The 24,308-nt window shown below is 39.0% G+C and overlaps 1 pseudogene; it reads right to left on the bottom strand.

The window, feature by feature from the left end:
* Positions 1-6,197: 6,197 nt before the first annotated feature.
* The window catches only part of LOC134041947 (uncharacterized), a 29,229-nt pseudogene continuing 11,118 nt past the window's right edge, over positions 6,198-24,308 (bottom strand).

The raw sequence follows: 24,308 nt of genomic DNA on the forward strand, positions 1-24,308 counted from the left end.
CAGCAGACAGCTGTGAATCTGCCCATGTCATCCCTCTATCCCAGCACTCTTTCTCTCTTGATTTTCCTGTGTCCAGTTTTTCTGTCACCACTTAAAGCAACATCATCCTAAAAGAGATGCCTTCTACAAGACAAAATACTCCAGTGATTATGACCTTGTCCCACTTTTCCATCCAGGGACAGAGCTGTTTTCAAGATGAGGAGCAAGGCCATGGGGAACTTCACCATGAGAAGAGTGCAGCTGACAGTTCAAAGTCACAGAGAGATAGGGAGAAAAGGAGAACGGGCATACACTATAATATGCTCTTGAGATCTACATGTGTCCTGCAGTGGCTCTTCTCATTTCAACTTCTCTTTAATTTTACCTATATTGTTTCTAGATATGGATTTTCATGGTCTTACTGCAAAGAGTGTTACAGTGAAGTTACAGTGCAGTGTCCCTGCATCTCAGTGAAAGAGCAATGTACAGACCTCATGTTCATTACTGGGAATGACACTATTCAGATTCTCTGTGTGAGGCAGACACCACCAAAGGAATTGCAGACAAATGCTCTTCATGTCCAAGATTAGTGCTGCCTCTGGAAACAAGCTACCTAAGTTGTTGCCTGCCGTGGAGATAACACTTGATACTGCTTCTCCTCATTAACCACAGCAGGAGGATGAGGAACCACACAGTGTGACAACAATAACACAATTAGTGTAACAAACCCCCCCAAATTGTTAGGCCTTTTAAATAGCAACAAACTTCATGCTACTTTACTGTCTTTCTTACATTTCTTGTTCCCAACCATCTGGACTCCCCTTCAGACTTCATTTGTGTTGATTCATGGCTTTTTACACAATGAGCTTTTTTCCAGGTCTCATACAACAAACTAAAATTCATCATGTTCTGCAGAAAAGAAGGTGACAGGTGGGTTCCCTCACAGGTGCAGCTTTCTCTTGCACCTTTGCCCTGTCAGCTCAAAGGCATGCTGTTGATCTCTCTGTTGGAAATACAAATGGCAAAACTATTGTGGCTGAAGAATCCTGACAACCTCCTACATACCCAGCATGCACAGATGGATTTTCTAGGCTGATGTTGATTTTCAACCCGCCCTGCTTCCATCTCATAAAGAATCACAGCATCATGTTTCATCATCTGTGAATCCTACTCTGATTCTCTTTTACTAAGTGGTGCTCAATGGCAAGTGAAGCGAAGAGGATTTCTGAAGTTAAAATCATAATGAAAACTCATCTGTGTGAAAGTAATAAATCTTTATTGGTAACAACCCAACACAGAAGTCAGGATCCTGCTACATGAGATGCTCTACAACTTCAGAACAAAAAGATAACCCCTGCCTAGACACTATACAGCTTTTCTTTAAATGTAGTTTCTCTTTTTACTCCTGTACTGAGTCTGACTGGGATGGAGTTAATTTTCTTTGTCGCAGTCCATATGGAGCTGTGTTTCAGATTTTTGTAACTAAAACAGTGTTGAAAACACACCAGTGTTTTGGCTATTACTGAGTAGTTTTTTCAGAACATCCAGGTTTTCTCTTTTTCTCCACTCTTCCCCCTCAGTGAGTAGGTTGCAGGTGCCCAAGAAATTGGGAGGTGGCAAAACCAGTGCAGCTGAGACAGGGTGATGAAAGGGATATCCCGAGGCACGTGGAGCCATGTTCATCAATAAAAGTTTGGGGCAAAGGAGGAGGAGGAAAAAGGTGTTCTGACCTTGTTGAGGACCTCAGTATCACTGACACTGTATCAGCACAGGAGGTAGGATTTAGCAGCCTGTTGTTTGAGGAGCTGGTTTTCACTCTTGATTTTTCACAGGACTTTATGTAGTCATTTCATGAATGACAACTCTTCCATTGTACAGGGACCATGAGGAAAAATTATGTTACTTTGGAAATGAAAGCCACAGTTAAAGGCAGCAATGCAATGAGCATGATTTTGACTGGAACAGGATGAATATAAGGGTGCCCATTAGTCTTGGACATGACTTAAATGAAAATTGCCACTTACATTGTTACGCATGGACAATACACAGTTATAAAACTTCTATGGTTTTGTTTATTGTAAGGGCTGTATGGATTTTGCTGCGTAGTATATATAAAAAATTTAGGCAGAAGTTCAGCTAGGAACATATATTCACTGAAATGCAAGGAAAAAAATGGTAGTTGAGGTTGCTGTGACATGAGACATCTGCTCTTTCATGGCAAAGAAAGTCTCCACAAACCCTGCTTCAGTCTAGCAGGCAGCAAATAGCACAAGCCTGTCTGTGCTGAGGCCTCAACCAGCAGCAAGGTGCAGGTAGACTCACACTTCTTACCATGTTTATCTCCTGTTTTTATAAACCCCTCACTCAGGCAAAGTTCTCACTAAGGATAATTGAACTTCAGTCTGTCTCTTATCCATAAGGAGATTCTCAGAAATAATCCCAGTGTAGTTTAGATGTTGCTGCCTCCCTTCTAACACCAGTTTAAACCTGAGATGGAAGGTTACTGGAGGTCTAATTGTAGAACATCATTAAATATATTCATATGCATATTACTATTGGAATATAGAATTATATATTACTTTTCAATATGGAAAGTCATTGTTTACAGAAGTTCAAATTTTGGCCACAGTCTCAGCCATTAATGATGTCAAAAGTCTCTTTCCAATAGGAGCCTTATTCCTCACACCCAGGAACCAAAAACTGTTTCAAATCCCTTCTTTTTTAGGCAACAATTCCCTCACAACAGAATGTAAGATGGTCCAGGAATCACTAGGTATTTTCCTACTGTCTACTCTTGGTTTTGAATTGGGCTTTATGATCTTAACCAAGAGAGTTTGCTCAGAGCAGGGCAACATCCTGAGTTAGTATAATGTGCCAGTAATGCAGCAGTGCAAAGAAAGCCACCTTGAAGTAAGATGGACTTGAAGGCAGATGTCTGTGATACAAGGGATATCTTGAAGCTGTTGGAGTCTTATCTCCATGAGAATGTCTATGACAAATTCAAGTTAAAACTCAAGTAAAATCCAGCCTTTTGTTTAGGCTGTTCCATGGATGACACTGTGAGAAGAAAACTTTTTCACAGTACTGATGAACTACAGGCAGATTGACACTTCCAGGCCAAACCAAGTGCCTGGGGTGAGGGCTGGCAGAAGGTGTGTGCCCTGGAGCACAGCCAGAGAGAGTGTCTGGCTTACTCACCTATGAAAAAGTGGCAAAATGTACTTCTGCTTCTTCTCCACAACCTGCCCTGCAGGCTGCAAGAGCATCAATTCCTAAGGTGGCCATCCTAACTAAGAAACTGCCAGAGCACTTCCAAAAAAAAACACTGACTTCCCAGCTGCAGGAAAAAATATCATGCCAAAAGCATCCTTCCGAGCAAAAGGTGAAGCTAAAAATAAACAAATCCCAGGAGGCTGGGCATTTTCCACACAAGTCTGCCCAATTCAATTGATGGTTACCTACACCTGACTTCTGCAAATATGAGCTAACCACACACATATGTCCTCTGATAAGACCAGAGGCCCACAGTTTGTCTGATTGGAACTAGCTCTGTTCACAGGTCACAGCATATTCTAAATGTGAAAAAAACTGGGGCCAAATACTGGCTGTAGCTTGTTTTTGCTAATGCCAGGAAAATCTGTGGGAAGACAGAAGTGGTAATTCCCAAATGTGTTCCATCTCCCTGAAGGAATAATGAAAATTTAATTGTAAATCCTCCAAGACAAAAACCATCGAAGGGTAGCTATGTGTGCTGCTACAGTTTAAGCACAATATGCAGTCACACTTAATTTGGATTATTATTGGGTTATTTTTGATCCTAGAGCTATGAACTATAAATGGTAGAGCCATACTTCTGGTTAACTGAAGCAAGTGGAAGGTGGAGGAGAGAGGGTGTGAGAATCAGCCTGTGGAAAACGAAGTGGGATGTGTCAGAACTCATCTGTGAAGGACTCTCAGTTATAACACAGCTGACAGAAATTGTCATTCATGCGGGTGAATTTTCTGCCCCCTTGTTTCCAAACCCTCTGTGTGCCCTTTATGTCAAAAATCCATTTACTATTATACTATAGAATATTACCTGAAAAAGCATGTCTTGGTAAAATGATGGTTGGACACGGGCCAGCAAAAGTGGTACAAAACCTTCAGTGGAGTCACCCTTGTGCCCAGCTCTAGGGACTGCTTTGAGCATATTCCCCATGTATCGCACATTGTGCACGACTGTGGGACAAATTATTCCCAAAGTCAAAATGTTTCCTGCAAGTAGAGTCAAGAGTGCTTAATGAAGCAAGGAGCAAGCAATATGATAACAAAATTGTTCCTTATTTAGTTTGCAATTAGGAGGGATAACTTATCCACAAGATTCAGTGGATTCAGTGGCAGGTTATTGAATCATAAACAGCAATTTAAGGCTAAAAGCTGTGAGAAAAGCCTATTTTCTGATTTAAGACAGGAACAAAAAAAATGTTAGCATTTTAACTGAAGAACAGGGACCTTTTGTTATAGGAATTCTTGGGAATAAAAAGTGCTCCTTTATAAAACATTGTATCATATCTAGTTTCTCAGCCAAACTGAAAACACTAGCCACATTCACTTTTTAAATTATGTTTAACTGAGAAAAAAAAATCATCATAGATCTGTTTTGGTCAGCATAAGGTAGCATGAACTGAAATTCTTAGTGAAACAATGGAAAATAATGATGTCTTGATTTTATTTTACCTAGAGTTTTCTTTTACAAAACAAAACCCATACAGACTATTTCAGCAGTCGAAAGCAGGAGTGTTATGAAGCAATTAAGGGAAAACAATACAATTTTGTCATTACACCAGCTGATCACAGCTTCATAATTAAATTAATAAGCTGAAGTATGTATATGATCGATATCAACAATGATTCTTGCCCTTTCTTTGAAAGATGCTCTGTAATTTGAGTGCTGATTTGTCAACTGTCTGAGCCCCTGGAAACAGAAAAAAAGAGGAAGCAATTCCATAATGTTGCAATTTTTGCACTTAGGTGTGAGAAAAGGCTAAAACAGCATTCTATGAGAGTGTATTTGTTGCTACAAGAATTTGAAGGCATAAGGAGATATTTGGGCATCTCAGTCAGTGGGAAGGTAATGAGTTGAGCTCTACAAGAGAAGAGTTTCAGTGATTTGGAAGAATTCACTTCACTAGAAGTGTTGAAGGCCAGGTTGGATGGGGCTTTAAGCAGCCTGGCCTGGTGGAAGTTGTCTCTGCCCAGGGCAGGGGGAGTTGGATTAGGATGATCTTTGAGATCCTTTCCAACCCAAAGTATTCTGTGGTTTTCTGACAGGCAGTCTATGGGGAAGGCAGTTGAAAGCAGCGTCTGATAAATTATTACCCCCTCTAAGTATCAGGTCCCATCCAAAGAACCTTACAGATGGAGAGATCCACTGGCCAGAAATATTTTTGCAATACTGGAAGAATAAAAGCAATAGCAGGAAAGGTTTTTTTCAAAGACAAGGCAACACAGAAGAAAGACTACTTGGGGAAGAAGAAAGATCCAGAAGATCCAGATCTTTGATCCAGAATGATCACTAGGATGGAATAAACATTACATTTTATTTTCAAATTCATGAGGCAGATTTTTTAGATTATGATCATATAATTTTTGAATATAGTTGGAAGGCACATCCAGAGCTCTGACTGTTCTCTCCACTCCTGCTCAGGTTTTGGTCTAATGTCTAGCTCATGATAAGCCTTGATACATGCTGGGAAATTCTGCTCCAAAGAATCCAAACAAACTGAAAACATTAATCACTTCCACACATTTTTTGATGATTAACTCAGGATATAAAAACCTCATGTAGATTTATTTTAGCCAACCTAAGGCAGCGTTGAATCACATATTTGAGGTTCTTATAACGTAGTTCTTAATTGTAGTCACTTTCACAACAAATTGCAGAAAAACTAGGGAAAGTGTGATCAGTACCATGGAAGAAACACTTTGGTAAGAAGTACTGTGGGTATTTGTTTTAATGTTGAATACAAAAAAGGGTATGACTGCATCTCCTTCAGTCTCATTCAAGAGACATTTCATTTCGGTTATTCCAATCTAAGCACCAGTTGCTGAGCCAAAGTAATTTCAGCCTTACAGATCCATCCATTCATTTTCACAAGTTTAATCTTCCTAACAGTTCTGACCTGCCAAGAAAACGCCTTGAGCTACATACGTTCAGAGCAGCCTTCTGCAGGGAGGAATCACTTCTTACCTACGAAGAGGTTACCCTCCTTATCTTTGATGTGAACTCATCTAGTGGGGCACTTGGTTTCCTGTCTGCCATTGCAGAACACAGTTTTCACAGTGCCATCCAGGTGTTCCCTCCTCCTGAGCTGTGCAGTGTAAATTTCCCTTTGACCACCACTGAATGCCACCAGTTTATCTCTTCATCTCTGTTCCTGAAAGAAGTAACACTGAATGAAGTGATGAGAAAACACTGTCTCTTATTAATCTGTCTCACAGAACTGTCTAACTAAACTCAATGAAAATGGAAAATAATGTCAATTGGAAAACCTCAGGATGTACATGGGGTGGCATTAGAGATCTGGTCTCACAAAAAGACCTCAATATGCAGTATAATAACTAATGGATGGTGAGATCTGCATTTTATGTGACTTCATGCAGGGATCTCAAGGCATTTGGCAGGCAGAAAGTCCATTTTACGGCAGGATCCCTCTTCTTCTCCAGAAGAGATGTGCAAGAGGGTCCTGATGCTGTTTTTCCCATCTAACATGGAGGAATAGAGACACTCAGATTCACAGAATATGACTAGGAAGAGACCCACAAGGACTCTCAAGTCCAATTCTTAAGTGAATAGTCCCTTCAGGGATCAAACCCACAACCTTGGTGTTATTAGCACCTGCTCTAATCAACTGAGATAATCTCAGTCTTTGCCCATCATTAGAGGCAGAGCCAAACAGCTGGGAATACAGCTCAGGAGTCCTCATCCTGATACCTTTAGTACCCACGTTCCTAACACTGACAGCTGGGGATCTCCTAGCTACTCTGGCCAGTGTAAAGTTACATGGAACTAAATGAGGAATATTTCAGTCATTTTGACAGTGGTGAATCATCACCTATCATTCAAGGTGGAAGTGAATTTTCAGTGCCACATTCTTGCAAACCCTTTGTTATCTTATAAATCCTTCTTCCTTTCATCTGGAAATTTCCCAACTGTGCAAAATCCAACCATAGTTCTAAATGTCAGTCACTCTACCTATGTCCAAAATGTGGTCCCTGTTATTTACACAGGACTTACTTTCCCATTTTTACTACTGTACCATCTGGGAAAAATGTTTCCTTCTGTCCATCACTGTAGAGGCATTTCACACGTGATCTGGGAACACAGTTTCTTGTGTGCCATCAGGATAATGTTTTTTGTGTAGAAAAGAAGATGTTAAAAGGAAGACGTTCTTTCAGACTGCCTTACACAAAGCTAGGTCAGGATGCTTTTTTTGACATTGTAGTGAGGATGTAAATTTTATCTACAATACTGTTAAAAGAAATTAAAGAATCACATAATCAGATAATCAGAATTGGAAGAACTACATTTACATTATTATATTTGCTTGTAGGAGGAAACTGAGAAGTGAAGTAATGGAATATACTAAAAGTGAAATGCAGAGAAAATGTAAAATGGCAAGAAAATATGCAATCTGCTGGAGTCAGAATTCAGACCACACTTTCATAATAGAAATAAATTTGCATATGCAGTTCACATTATGAGCTCTTGCATACCTATCTGATTGTTAGGGAACTGCAGCACCTCCAGGCCATCTGGATAAGCAGTGTGAATTATCTGTGCACCTGCATAATAGTAAATCTGGAAGGAGAGTGAGATGATAGCAGCATGTTCACAATATTTGCATAAACAGATTCAGCCATAACAGTGTGCTCAAAAGTAAGCCATCTTTAAAAAGTCATTTGAAGGTAATTTTCTGCATCTGCCATCCATAAAAGTAGCTATGTTCACATTGCTGTTCCTTCCTCTCATTCACCCTCTACAGCTGTATCCAGACAATGCTACTTTCAACTCTGTTGTGTGCAGGAGAACAGTGTGTATGTGAAAGTCCTCTTCCCACCTTTATGCTTTGGCTTTCATCCATGAACTACTAATTTAAAATAATCCCAGTGCTGCCAAAGCCTCACTTATTGCCACTTCAGCCCACATAATTATTAACTATTTATACTTACGCAATGCTGACATGAAATAAACCTCTGTGCTGCCTGCCCTACAGATGTATAAAAACCAAGCCTTGCTTCAGAGGGCTGCCCATGCCCCTTGCCTTTGTTCAGAGTCCTGCTTGGCCAGCTACACATTCGTTCCTTCTTTGACTGTTATCTCCATGCCTTTCCGCTTCTGTCTTTTGTAGATGAAGTAGTTTCACTGCTCACGGTTGTTAAAACAACACCCTTATCTCTCAGAATATCTCTCAGTTTCTCTCAGAATTGATAGATCAAGATAAATTATAGAACCTTGCTGGAAAATCAGTTACTCATTTTATTTTCCTTAAAGAAAACAAAAAGTTACCCACCACCCTCTGATCTGGCATGTTCTTCTTTACATCACTATTGAAGAACCTGATCATTGTCATCCTTTTATCAGCACTAATCTCCTTTTTAGTACCATCGAGGAAAGTGAGGATTTGTCATCCATCAGAAAGCACCTCTTCTACCTTCAAACACACAGAGCACCCAATATAGATTAAGTCAAAGAAAATGAGCAGCACTGCAGTGCCTTTCAGTTAGATTAGGTCTTGAAGGAAGTCATGCTATATCTTTGTGTTTCAAAAGTTATCTCTGAAGAACAGGCATTATTTTTGCCTCATTTGTGTATAAAGAAAACCAAAAGAAATTTTCTTTTCATAAGATGAATTTACTTGTAGCACATGTTCCAAGTTCTCACCCCACCATTTTGTTTTTAATGTTAAGCAAAATAAGATGCACAGCCCTGCAGGAATAGGGAAGATAGTCAGGTTTCTTCTTGACCAACTTTAGTGTATTATTGACCAAACTCATTTCATATACACTTGCTCATCTTCCACACAGGTCACTTGAGAGATGCCTGGTTCTGGACTATGCCAACCAAAATGATTAAACTTGATTTATTAACAAATTGTTGGCATGGTATGTTAAGAACCATTTCTTCCCAAGTAACTCTATATGAACCTTCAGTACTACAGAATTGATTTTGGCTGCATGCACAGATGTAATTCCTCTCCTGTGTGGTCACAAAAGCCATTTTATTTGAGCTCTTAGCAATTTTTCTGCCTGTTAAAGAGCTTCTTCTTCCTGAGATAAAATTAAAATGTTAACTAACAACATAAATCTGTTAATGTTCAACACTTGTGCAGAAATATATTGATAAAGAAATCTAGCCTACTATTTGAAAGCCATTGCAATACTGTTTTAAAGACTCCACTTATATAAAGAATAAATGCAAAAAAATAAAGCCAGGAGAGTATTGTTGCCAAATGAATGGGAGTTAGCATGCTGTTTATGAAAACTAAGACCACAGACTCCTTGTAACTCTATTTTACAGAGTTAGATGGAGAAATATCTCTTTCTTCATTGTTTCTGCTGGATGCAAATCTGCAAGTGTCATTCTTGTGGTTATGTGAGAGGAACGTGTTTTCTGAGCTATATGAAATGGGAAAAGGTGTCCTGTAAGAAAAATCAAAGGAAAAGGGGTCATTGAAAGCAAATGAAAATTGCTGACTAACATGTCCATACCTGTCTCAGGCTTTTTAAAGATGCTCTCAGAGTCTTGCAATACGTTGCTTCTTACACTGATAATGTTTGCTAACAGTTTGTCCATCCTCCAAAAGGTGCTCTGTCCTGAACCAAAATGAAATGCAATCTGCATCCATTCTCCCATTCTGAATGTCTGGGACAATGAACTCAGTAAGTAGGTGGCAACACAATCTGCTTTCTCTTGTAAAATATGAATTTGACAATACTTCTAAGAATCCTAGATATGTTTTAGTGACTCAATTCTCTATGAGTTAAGAGTTGGGGACCAGTTTCTCCAAATCAATTGCAGACCACTCTAATCAGGCAGGAGGTTTCCACAGACCTCACCTTTTACACAGGAAGATGAGGCGGGCTCCTTAACCACTCAGATGTGAGACAGCTCCAGGTGATTTCCTGCCATTATATCTTTCTCCAGCAGGAGAGGGCTGATGTAAAACCTGAAGAAAAATGAAGAGGCCCTGTCTTACTACCATGCTTCACTTCAATATGGGAGCTATCAGTGATAAGGCAAGAGTATGCCATACACTTCTCCTTCCTAGGAGTTTAGCTGCCTGTGTCTAAGCTTTTGGTGCCTAAGCTTGGTTCAGACTGGTGCAAAAAAAGAAGAAAGGATGGAAGAGCTGAAAGAAGCTTCAGACAGGGCCAAGTCCCCCCACTCCCCCCATCTTTTCTCTTGGGAGATTCATTTGCTCCATGGTGGATTGCATTGCAGTAATGTTTGTGTCCGGCCATGCAGCTCACTGATCCAAATCCCAGCCTTGACCCATGGGATGACTTCCTGTCATGACCCCAGGTCTGTCTCGTCACTATGGGCTTTGACAATTGGGGTTTTGGTCTTCCCTTCCTTCCACACCCAGCCTGCCCTCCTTCCTGGCCAGGGCTGTGGGATAGCCAGAGCCCTGTTACACTCCATGGGCTAGCCCTGGTTCTCCAAGCCCCTGGCCTCACTGGGAACCACTGGTCCATGCAGTGCCTCAATTCCTGATGCATGTGATCACCCCTGAACTTATTCTGAGACAAATGGGGGCAGGTTTCAAAGCATACACCTGCACTCTGGCCTGCAGGTGTCTAAATAGCTCAATGTATGAACAGTCTCTTAGATAATTACTGACAAAAAATCTGCAGTTCCAGGGAAAGAAGGCCAAGCAGCAGCCATGTGGGGACCAGGATCTAAATACAGATTCTGAAAGATATAATAAAAATAAAATAAAGACAGTTTAAATATACCTTGTTGCTGACGTATTTTGTCTGGTTCAAAAGGTGTCAGTCTTCCCTGATGAAGGGTCCTCCTGCCAGTTGGTGTTGTGCTTCTACCAGTGGAGAAGTTAGATATTTTCTTTTCTTGGTATTCCTTTGTCTCTGATCTCAAAGGAGTGGCTTTTTGCACAGAGCTATTTATGCCCTAAAAAGTGTAAATACATTTGTATGAAGTTTATATAAGCATCTTCAAGTAGCATTAAAAATCCTCCTACAATGGGTAAATCATTAAGTGGTTAAAACTTTAGGAAAATGCTTAATTGTATCTATGGGCATACCCAAAGAGACACACTCAAGCACACACACACATTTTATACATCGCTCTGTATTTGGGGTCTTGCTTTGCTTCCCACATTTCTCTGTGCTTGGACAGCAATGCAAGTCAAGGGTAATCCAAGGGGCAGAGTGTGAGGCCAACAGCTGCTGAAAGACTCTCATCTCAGTTATCACAACTGGGCTGACTCAAGTAAAATATATTGCACAACAGTTCATTTCTGCTTGCTGGTTGTCCAACTTTTCTGTGTTTTATCTCATACATTTCCATCAATCAAGGCTGACACAAGACTTGTAGGACCCTAAGGGGTGTGTGAGCCACAGAAGGGAAATGAGATGCAAAAGTTTTCAAACAAACTATACCAGTTATTTAGACTGGAAAGATCATGGACACTCAAAAGCACTTCCCCAGTTTTTATGGAGACCTTAGAGCAGAGCACAGAGGAAACATAAAATATTCCTGCATGACCACCATGAGATACATGGCATTTACAGGATTTACACAATGACTCTCAGGCATTTGCAGCTGCTAAATAAATATTACATTGATATGACAGGAGAACTGAGGCTGTTCTCCTGACTAACCAAAATTTGAAGGTAATGTACCTAATGTAGAATTGCCTGGCGATGTGAGACAAAGACATAGTCTCACTGCCCACATTGCTAAACTAACCCAGAAATGGTAAGGGAATTATGTCTCTGTTTATCAGAATTGATAGCAGAAGGGTCTCTAATGCATTGAGCTGATGAATGACTAGGAGTGAGTACAGGATGGTAAGAAACAAAGAAACAATCAAAAAAATTTGGAAATGGCACCAATAACTCTAATTTGAAATGTCTCACACACTGAAGAGAGGGTGTTTGAAAAGATACTTGTAAGCTATTCATGGAAAGAATATATTTGCCATCAGCTTAATTTACTCAAGTCCGTGAGCTATTGCTCAAGGGACGTGGGACTAGCAAAGCACAGATGGGAAGACTGCACTGCTCCTTCTCTGATTACAGTGGTCAGTGTTTGACAGCTGTAAAATTTTCTGTGTGTAATCAATGAAATTTAGGGTGTCTGCTGCTGCTGTGGAAGGTGATTTCTTATTTATATTAATAAGTGACATTACAATTTAATGTATGCTTATAAGGAAGGAGCCAAGAAATCAATTCTACTGCAACACTAGGAAATGGCAGGATTTTAAAAGGCTAATTTTTTCCTCCAAGTATAAAACAGTTCTCAGCAGGAGAAAGGCAACTGATTTGCTCTTTCAGAGATAAGGGTGCTAGAAGGTACATAAATTAATAGAATTTATTGTTAAAAAGAATATTATTTATATTTTACATTTGGTGATATTTTCTGCAGGCAGATTCTGTGGATATGCCTGTGTTCTCCAAACATAATCAGGTTTTCAAATAAAAGTGAATGGGCAAACTGTCAAAATATGCCCGGGACTTCAGCTTGAGACAAATGGTACAGAACTAAGTTCCTTTAAGGCCATTTCTGACTAAGAGATACTAGCTCAGAAATTGAAGAGGGATAGAAGGAAATTTCCATCATTTCATTGCTAAATATCCCAAGACTGAAACTGCCAAATTATTTAAAAGAACTTGAAAAGCCATTTGAGCAGTTTCACAGCAGCCCAAACCAATTTCAGCCATGATTGCTGCAGTCTCACTCCTTTTCTTCTGTCACCAGCCACATGTTTCCTGTCCCTCCTTTTTGAGGCATCAGCAGCTACAGAGGGGAATTGACCTGGTTCATTGAGTAGAACCAGACGGAGATGAATTTTTTTACAGCCTGGTTAGTTTTGAGCCAGCTGGCTCACCATGTTTAGAAAGTGCCAATAGGGCCACAGCAGCTCAAATATTCATGAGCTTTGGTGAGACACTAACACGTGGCAGCATTTGTTTTCCTTGTGGTTTATTATAGAAAGAATGTTGCAATTCAAGCTTTTAAAAACCTTACCTAAGATTTGTGAATAGAAGATGCTTTGTGGCAAGATGTAGTCAGAGAAAGTAGCAGTGTTTCCATGAACATGATGAGATGTATTCAGCTGAAGGAGCATGCAGTCAGAAGAGTTGGTACTTCAGCTTGTAACACATGCCATTGTAAAAGCCAGACTTCATTTTTTGTGCATTGCATACACTAGCATACCAATTATTAATCCAATAATGTCAAAGGAATCCAGACAGGCTTACATGAATCAGATGTAGTCTCTGTTTTCATTCAGAGGAATGTCATTCTAAGAGATCATTTGAAAATTCAGAGCCATCACTGTATCCCAGGCAACAATTACAACTTTGCTCCTCACTTTTAAAGAAACCCAAATACAAAGATTTGGACAAATCATGCATGACTGAGATCTTGATAAAGATTCTCTCAATTCCATCACTTTCATAAGCAAAACTATCAAGTTATCTCAACTTTCTTCATTGCAAATATGTGGATGACCAGTAAATTCAGACCCTTGATGCAAAGGGGCAACAGGATTAGAGGAAGAAGCAGCATCTCAACATGCACAAGGTAGATAATTTTTTCCAGTTTTCACTGAAAACATAAAAAAACCATTAATCACCAGATCAGCTGGTGACAACAAAAGAGGTGTAGTTTAGTTAGGGAACTTGACTTCATAAAGAACATGTAGACAGTTCATTCTGTATCTTCATGATGGGAACTATTGAAGCAGTTTGGATTGCCATCAGTGATACTGATCCTGCTCTTGGCAAAAGCAGGGACCTCTTGAAATTCCTCTAGTCCTACAGATCCATGATATCAGGAAGGCAGTGGAGAACAGGAGGTATTGTTACTAAGTGTCCACTTGACCACAGGAATTCTAAAAAGATGTTCTCCTGGATCTTCATGCTAAACAATGATCAGTTACATTTTCTAATGAGCTTTTGCCTCCCAGCTGTTAATATCTACAGCTCTTCTTCAAATTTTCCTAGAAATCTTTCACTTGTCAAGTCCCATAAATAAGAATCTCTTACTACCTTCAAATGTGTCATGTAGAGTTCACATTCCCCCTAAAAAATCAAAACCCTGAGAAAAAGCAACAAGTACTTATTGATAAAGCAGTGAAGTTCAAGTGCTATGAAATTCTGTCCACATATTCACAGACCTTCCCTGCTTCAGAGTTGGTAATTTGTCAGGAAGAGCATTCATAGGCAAGGAAATAACATGCTCAGAGTTCATAAAAATCCCTTGCAAGTTTAGACAGCAAAAACCATCTAAGATTGGAAATAAACATATTTGACCTTGTCTGAAGAATTAAGAAATGCTATCAGTATAACTTTCAGTGCAATTCCCCTCCCCTCCTCCCACTTCCAATCCTGCCAGGCAAATGAATTCATCTTTTTTCATAGAAATCATTAAAATCTATCCATAGGTGCATGTTAGGCAGGAAACTGGCAACACGTTCTTGCTAATGAGCTGCATTCAGAAATCAATTTGTTTTCAGAGGATCCATGTTAGTTAATAGAAAAAATTCATAAATAATAGCTATGTTGGCCCATCTGTTCATTCTTTCATAGTCTGAAAGAATCACTAATGATGTGCAGTTAAAATTTTTCTTCTCTCACCAAAGCACAACTTGACCTGGACTGTTCCTCACCAGCTAGGTCACGTTACAGTACAAATAGAGATCAACCTTAAAAGTATTATAGGCAACCAGAGTACAACTTTTTTCAGAGATGTAGAACATCTCTTGGATATGGGTTTATTTTACTTCATGAAATCATGTCTACAAAAAATTTGTATCTTTAGCCTGTATTGATCATTTTTCAGACTTATCAACTGTTTTTGTGCATACCCTCAAATTCTATTAGCTTTGACAAAAATAAGTCAGATGGAAATTGTTTTGCCCTCTTGGCTACAACTGACTAAACTCACCAGTCCAAGCTAGATTTAACTTACATATGTTATAGAAGACATGCATGTCTTCTTCCAGTCCTAGAACCATAAAATATTTTAGGTTGCAAAAGATTCTCAGATCATCAATTCCAACCACTGACACAGAACTGTCAAATCCACCATTAAACCATGTACCAAAGTGCCATATCCGCACATTTTTTTTGAACACTGCCAAGGATGGTGATTCCACTACTTCCCTGTTCAGCCCAATGCCTGACAACCCTTCTGTTGCTCAAGGCTATCCTATTCACTGTGAATTGTTCCTCTGCTCAGTTTCTTGATTTTGGATAGAAATACTATGATAATTTGTTTTATCTATATCCCAAATTCAGAATTATCCAGATTCACAGGATCTGTGAGGGAAAGCATTCACCTGCATCAAAAGAGCTCAAATGCAAAGAAAACACAAATGACTCACTGTGTTCATATCTATCACTATGACACAGATTTTTGGCTTCTGTTTAATGTTCCATTTGCCTGAGACTTCAATTTTAGAGTCAAATAGTTGACAGCCACTCTATTATTCACTGTAAAGCCTTTCTGTGCTATCAAATCAGATAAAGAGCATGTGCCTCTGACAAATGTTTTAGAGTTCATTCAGGACATCTGGGCACTATGCCCACCAGTCTAGCTCATGCTTGTGCTGGATTCCAGTTGGACTGGATCCAAACCTGGCTAGATTGTGAAAGCCCAGATAGCAGGGAGCCCAAAAGTCTGTTGTCCTCAACTTCCCTCTTTTCAAAACTGTTGCTGAAGTCGCAATTGTATTGGACATGGCTATATGCCATAGGAGGAAATTATCAGTATCTCTTTTTGTATCTGGCACTGTATAGAATTCACCAAAGTTACTCTAGTGACTTTCAAACACACACTGTCATGCTCACTATAGTGGAACATTTACCTCCCTTCTCATCTGATCTCTTTTACATTTTGTTTCAGTCCGTATACAGGCAGAGTGTGTTGGATAATCTAAGTTTCCCTTTAGCCGAAGGAATAGTTTCCAGTAGAGAAGATGAATTTCAGAGAGACTGTACACTTGAACAAAACATAGATTTCAACCAAATCTGAGTAAAAGTAAGAAAGGGGATTTGTAATGTCCAAGGTTCCCTTAATATGAAGCAAGAATACAAAGCCAAGAGAAAGAAAAGCATAAAGAGATACTTAGATATCTAAATTCTAAACAGTGAGATGTGTTAGAAATGTGGTAAGCTGGCTGTGGAGGAGCAGTCATGGACACACCAGCCAGAAATAAGCATCTCACTTGACATACTGAGCTAACTTGTCACAACTTGTAAAAATGTGAGTGGTTTTCCTACTGAGTGGAACAGGCAGAAGTACACTGTTACATATTGGCAAGTAAAGCCTTGAATGGCAAAATAGGAGATTTATGGTTTGCCAAGGCAAGGGGATTCCCTGTAAAATCAGCCTGTGGAGTACTAGGTGCAACAATTTCAGAAAACCCATTAAAAAAAACATACAGTTGAGTTAGGCCTAGAAAAGAAGGGGGGGAGAAGAAAGCTTTTTCTCCTGCTTCTGCAAAACCAGATGAAAATCTATAATTAATGTAGAATTATGCGCAAGAAAGAAAACATGATTATGCTTATACACACTTCCAGTTGAAAAAATTTTGATTCCAAAAAACATTCTCTTAAATACATATTTGAAACTCCAGGAAAGTGACTACTGGCAGTAGGGATGCATACTTTACTATTCATATCTCTAAGGAAGTGTTGTTGCAAAGATGTCTTCAGACCCACATGAGAGGTGCTGTGGCTCTTGTGATTACCTCTCTATGAACTTTCTTCTGGTTTGGATGAAGAGGCTGTCCCTCACAGAATAGCTTCTGCAGCCTGGTGGAGAATTTGTTGTAAATACATAATTTTAAGTTCAAGTTACAGCTAGTAGAATCAAACAGCCTTCAAAGCCATCTGACTAAAATTTAAGGCCACTTTCATTTCATAAATATTATGATATTTAAACACAATGAATGAAATTCCACATGATGTTCTGCTAGGGACTGAAATTCCCCAGCATCAAAGAAAAACTTTGTAGGTACCATCCCATCATCTTCATATACAGTATCCTAGTATTAGTTTCACACAACAAAAATAATCAGTGTCTTGACCAGTAGTTTTACAACAGCAAAGTGGTAGAAATAAAACAGAAATCTGGCCACCAGCAGAAGTCAATTAACTTTTTCTTATCTTGGTTTTTATTGGAATTTTTATGCATTTTAATTTTGCACCTGTGACTAATCTTTTTTTTTTCTGACCTTCACAATCTATAAAAGGATGAATCACAAGAGCAGGTAGGTTTGGGAAAAGTAAAAATAAAGTGCAATTTAACTTCAAATTACATTTTCAATGAAATTTAGGTGTTAGGTGAAAAATCTCATTAATAAGTGCATTACAATCAAATTGAAAAAGAGACACAAAACTTCTTCACTCCAATAAAGCAAAGGACAGGTTTGTTGGTGGTTCTAACATTTTTTAAAGACACCTTACTAGAAATTTGATTTGAAAATTAGGGAAATGCCTAAGAGAAAATGGCTCAATTTTATTTTCTTCTAGGTTTGGCCATTCTGTGGAAGTGGGAGGTTCATCTCATCAGATTATACCATCTAGGAGATAATTATTTTTTCTAGTTTCCTTGACACACATAGGATGAAACTGATCCCTCAAAGCAGGTCTTTTTCTCCCTTGGATACACACAAGGTAATGAAATGACCCACTCAACCCAAATTTCAGGGTTTTTTTGAATTCTAGTTTGAACCATTTAATTTCACAAAGGCTTGCTGTCCCCTGTGTAAAAAGTGAGTGACTTTAATTTCCTTTAACTCCCTTACAAGAAGAGACTCAATTATATAGTAATGGAACAAGTAAAACCCTAAAAGTGTTTTAAACATGTGGAATACTGAATAAAAAAATTCCAAGGCACTCTGTAAACCTATGGTTAAATAATTTTGATTTCCAGAGACGCAAAGACATTTATCTTAGCCAGATCTATTTTCCACCCTGTTTATCCCTCCTGCTCCATCCCAGTGTAACTCTCATTCAAGAATCCAACTTGTGCCTCGGTAAGGCAGGCCACTGATTGCAGCATAAAATAAGAACTAAGATTTAATAGCAGGTCCAACTATATTTTTTCCAGGCTGAAAAAGATGTTTTGTTTAGAAGGTAAATGGCATTATATATATATAATAAAGAGTAGAATTATTTTCAGGAGGCCTTTCAGGAGGCTTTAATTTAGGCACTGAAAGTAAATCAGTTCTCTAGACTCCCTTCCCTTCTAGTTAGTGGAGGGAGACATCTGGTCTAAGTGTCTATGACAGGCTGGCTGCATCACCTGGTAAAGTTGCACACCTCATGGATAAAAAGGCTAGTTGGGAGAGGACCACACCAAGAGTGCATTTTAACATGGCTCACTCTAGAGCTGACTTTTGCCCCTTCAGGCTAAGCATGGCAAGAATGGAGGAACAGTATTTACACATGACAGCTCCAAAGAAAAAATACTGAATTTTTCAAACAGTATTAAGCAGGTAGAATCTTCCAGTGCCAGGGTCTCTGATTTTCTGTCTATGAAATTCATAGCTCTGGAGGTTTTTTTCCTGTTTTCTGTCTCTGATGTTCCAAAACTCTGAGCTCATCTCCAAGCTCCATGTTCTGCCTGGTCAGCAACTCAACCTGGTCTCTCAGTAAGCTGCAGGCAGCACGCCAGTAGGACTCAGCTCTCCTGAACTCCTCCTGCAGTCCAGCAATGTGCTGGCTTAATATCTATCAGTGAAAAAATGAAAGTGTGCCGTGTCATTGCCTGCTCTGAACTAGGCATGCCCACCTTACATATCCAGAAGTAAGCATGGAGTCTTTTGTTCTGCTTAAAGGTCTACAGTATTAAGGTGTGCAATAATAATAAAAAAAAAACAAAATAACCACATTTGAAATTATTTCAACAAAGAAAATAAAACCCAAACAATAAAAAAATACTACTTTGCAAACTCCTATATTTAAAACAAACCAATTGTCACAAAATGAGCAGAGGCAAGTCCGTGCTGAAGAAGATAACTAAATTCGAACTAATCATGCAAATAATCAGCATTAAATGTCAATGTCTTTTAAAAAGGCTAGAATGCAAGGCAGATTTTAACAGCAAGAATGTCAGGTGATCAGATCTTCATGTGGTGAAAAGGGAACGGGAATATTTCAATCCTTCTTACAAACCAGCCAGGGATTGCTGAGACATAATTTTCAACTGAATTGAAAATTAAAGTAATGAAATTTGGAGAGGACATTTCCATATACATCCATCTCCATTATTTTTGCCTTCTTCCTTCTTCCCTCACCCCTGCTGATGCAAACACTGAGTCCTTTTCCTTCAGGGCACTAATGCTGGATAGTGCAAAGAGAATACTGGTGGACTTGAGCTAGAAATGTTCAGTTTGCTCTGTAGTCAACCAATTGTCAAATGCAACCCTTTCTCACTTTCACTTGTGTGTCTGCCCACTTGTTTCCTGATTACATTCTTTTCTTAGCTGTGAGTTGCCTGCTCTGAATTTGGCACATCCTCCATCCATTCTCTAGAAGCAGCAGACTTCTGATGTTGGGAATTACAGAGATTAATAACCCCAAAAGTATTTTGGTTTTGTTTTGTGGAAAATTAAATTTTTGAACCTGCACTCATTATGTTTTTCAGGTAGGAACAAAAAATTAAAATAATTCTATCAAATTTTATCTCTAGACCTAAGCATAATCAAGAAGCACAACTATTCCCTGGCATAAATTCTGGATTTTTTTCTAATCCAAGTGGAAAGAAAACTGACATTTTAATATATTATGCAGAGAGTACATTCAAAATATTTTTAATCAAAACACTAAAACAGCCTCACTGAAACATTTCCTGTTGAAAATGCAACTTGTAGACAAATATGCAACATAAGGAAAAAGACCCATTCACTATGTGTATGATCCAAAAATATGTATCTCAAAAATGTACAAATGAAAAATAAAGTGCAGAAATTTTGAACAAAGTACTATGTTGCCAGTTTTAATTGTTCTGAAACTTTTTTGATCATGAAAGTAATTTAAATTGTCAGTTTGCTGTCAAATATATCAGTTTGGTTTAGACATTCTTTTGCAGCAGAACATTGTTCCAGACATTTCTGGGCTTTAACATTGCCTATTCTTTTACTTTATAAAAATATAACTTTCAGCTGCCCCATCTCTTTTATTGGTTTCACATGGCTTACCATTTTTTCTGTTTATCAGTGATTCTTTTAGAAAATTGCCCCTTAAGTTATATTATGTCTAGATGTTTTTAATAGGGATAATGGCCACAGAAAATCAGAGATTATTTTACCACTAAGAAATCTGAAATAGAAGCTTTAAAAATATAGATTCCCCTAAAGGAATTTAGAAGAAACCATAACAAATGAAATGGGGATGTTATTAGGAAGGTTAGATTGTTAGACACAGGGCTAGATATCATAAAAATATCTCAAAGCCAAGTGTAGGGTTAGACCTAGGGTTAGACAATTGTAGTGTAGATCAGGATAGGGTAAAGAAAAAAATAATCACAAATACTCAGCACAGGAATGAGAATGGTGGCCATTAACTGCCTTGCACTTGGCACAATGAGTCCTAATATTTACAAGTAGGAAAGTTCACTGTGCAGGAGCTGGAAATTTTTCAAGAGTCAGCTCAGCTGAGCAAATCAGTACAAGGAAGTATGAGTAACATGGGAACATTTTAACTTCTTGAAAAACTGGTAGGCACAGCCTAATTTTTTTCTTATACGAAAGGAAGGGATGTACATTTAAAACACAAACCAAAGCACAGTCTTATTAAAATTAAAATCTTCACTGTGTATTTAACCATCTGAAGGAATGGCATGAATAATTTGCCATGTGTGGCAAATGGAAAGGTTCAGGTAAAAGCATATGATGTTTGTTTGAAAGGATATTAATGGACAGGAATTGAGTATTTATTCTACAGAAGACTGCTTACTTGCATTTCTTCTGATTTCACGTGTTCTCCTGTAACTTTCCCCCCCGCCTCTGCTTTTCTCAGGCAGGGTTCAATTACAAGGTATGTAAGTGCTGGCCCATCAGGCAGTCAGCTCTGTTCATCTTTGCTTATAGGAACCTTCTTCAGCCCACATAAAAAGACCGGGGAAACTGCTCAGACTTTTCCACAGGCTTTATTCTGTGAAAGGGGGTCATGCAGGAATCTGAATATATGGGGTACTACGTGTACTTTTATAGGGTTCGGGGGGGTTCAAAAGTAAAGCAATAGGGGACAAATTTAAAACACTTAGCCAACCACATAAGGTTTCTTTGTGTAGGACAACCGATTATAAAGAATCCAATCTAACCAATAATATTCTAAAAAGATAAGAGAGGGTCTACATTTTTCTAACATGAGTCATTTCGTGGTTTGTCTTATCTCAGAGAGAATACCATGGGGGCCTCACAGGGGTATCTGCAGAGGGATTTGTTGCCTCTACATCCTCCAGTGACTCTAGATGTTCCTTTGCACTTGTTCTGGGCAATTTTTTCCTTCTGCAGTAAGTGAGCTTGATCTCTATTGTATTCCAAAGAGTGAGTCAACTCCTGGCTCCTGACAGCTCCTCGAGCTGGTCTATTCATGTTCTGTTCACAAAATCAACAAAGAGTATGAAATTTGCATAAGAGGCTGTAATGAAAGACTGTCTTCAAGTGTACCTTCTTTGGGCATGATCTTTGGAGGGCTTGGGAATGGCCATCATATGCTGATACTGCTGGGAGAGGCAACCTGTTATCAGCACTTGTCAAAATTAAGGTACTTCCTCCCTGGGAACACTCATGTATGCATCCAGCTGCAAAATTTGTTCTATTTAGCGGCAGGCAAAAATTCTAATTTGAGTTTTTGACAATATAATGATGGTGAACTTAGAGGCTTTTAAATATGTTTTGTATTGAGATAGCTAAATCAGGTCAGACATGCAGAAGGCACAGCTTGCTACCTGTCAGTGTATCTGTGAAGCCCTGCAATCATGCAAAATGGGGGACTGGGCTGTATTTTCATCTGCCCAGTCATTACTACATATAAGATTAGCCATGGATCTGAATGAAATGGGATAAAGCATTTACTTTCCACAGGTAAATATCCTCCAAGAGTTAAATGCAGGTGTTCAGAAGAGGTTTTGCCTTCGAATTCAGTGGCTCAAGACATGACTGATCTGGAAATGCACTTAACAGCCAGAAACAGGGGAAGAGTACAAATCTTTGCATTTTCTCAAACAGAGCTTATTTATATGACTGTGATCTAACTTCTTAGTTAATTTTTAATTATTTGTTAGCTTCCTGCTAACAAATATAAAGTGAGCTTCCAGCTCCCTTTGTGACCTACAGCCACCATCTGTCCTTCACTATCACTCAAAAAGAAACATGAATTACAGGAGGCAGCCATGACCTCATGTTTCCATCTCAGTAATGGAGTTTAGCACTTCAGGAGCAAAATATGAAAGTTCTCACAGATGCTAAGAGAAGTAAAAACTCCCCATATCCTGCTGCTCTTTGTAGATAATTACCTAATGTTGTTCTTGTTTTCTATTCTAAATGAGCTTGACTAATATTCTGGTTATAAGCATGATGGAGAAAGCCTCAGCAACAATCAATATAAGTACTAATTCTCCTCAAAATAATCAAATTGAATGAGCAAATAGAGCCTTTGTGTGATTATGCCTAGCCCACCACTTCTCCATATCCAGACCTGAATTACAATGCACTACAACAAAAGCAAGATGCAACATCTATATATACCATTTTTCACTGCAGACTGAATGGTACTGTTTTAAGTCAAGGCTAGAAAACAGTCCCTGCCCTAGGGAAATGCAACAACCAAGGATACCAGGAGCACTTGTGATTTTGGAGATGCTGACAAACAGTTGATAACCCAGCCATAAATTACAAATAGGAGCTAGCTGCCGAACGTAGATAGAAAATACATTAGAAGAGGCTAAGCACTTTTACCAAACTGAAATTCCTACTTGCGTGCCAGGCACACTTCTGCATGAGACAAATTACATGAGACAGAGCTGCCTGTGAGGCAAGAACCTGAAGCAAGTCCTTTTTCCAAGAAAAGGTTTTTCAGTGAGATGCAGGTGGAAGAAAATAAACCAACCGCTAACATATTGGCTGCTGCTGTTGGTCCATTAAACATGCAGATTCCATACCGTAAGGAAACTCTGCATTAAAAATGGCAAACAAGCTACACTGATTGGAGGAACAAACAAATAACCATTACAGAATCTTCTGTCTGACACCAAGTGCCAGCAGAGCCACCTCAGTGCCGCAGGGGTGGAGCCACAGATTGATGCCTTGAGACCTGTCCAGGCTCTCTTAGGCACCAGATACACACAACACACTACATCCCTACTGGTTTTACCCTCTTCCTTGTATTAGTTGTGCCTGAAAAGGTCTGAAAACAAAGTATTTGTAAACAAATTAATGGATAGGTTTGGGCAGGTTCAGGCATGTCTTGCTACTCTGAAAAGGATTTTCATTTCTTCCAGTGAGCACAGGTTGTCACACGGCACAAGTGAACTGCTCTCAATGGGCAGTCATCTTGTATTCCTAACAGGGTTATTGATTCAAAAATGCAAAGCAGATTCTTGGATTGCATCAATCAGCACAGGGCCAACACAGCCAGGGATGATAAGATGTCCTCTGCAATTAGTTTTAGCTCATAAATTAGAAAAATTGAGTGAAAAGATGTGTGCATTATACTGGGCAGGCATTTTTGGGTAAACATCTGTGTGGAAATGCTAGCAGCTACTATTGCTAATGACATTAATAAATCCATGCAATCTCTTTTAAAAATATGAATAAATATTAAAAAGTTAAAGCAATTGTTCGGGTAAGGCAGCATGGTCAGCAGGCTGAGAATACAGTGCTGGCAGAATTTGGCACTGCAATAATTCTGCACCAGTACATCACTCCACAGTCAAAATTTACAGCAGTAAAATAAAAGCAGCGCCCAATTTCATTAGTAGTTTCCTGAACTACTAAATCCCACAAATACTTACGTCTGGAACACCTATCATGGCCAGCTAGAGATCCAAGAGGGATCTTTAATGAAACTGGTAATTTTTAAGG

The sequence above is a fragment of the Cinclus cinclus genome, chromosome 3 (genome assembly GCF_963662255.1).
Source record: "Cinclus cinclus chromosome 3, bCinCin1.1, whole genome shotgun sequence".
Taxonomy (NCBI): Eukaryota; Metazoa; Chordata; class Aves; order Passeriformes; family Cinclidae; genus Cinclus; species Cinclus cinclus.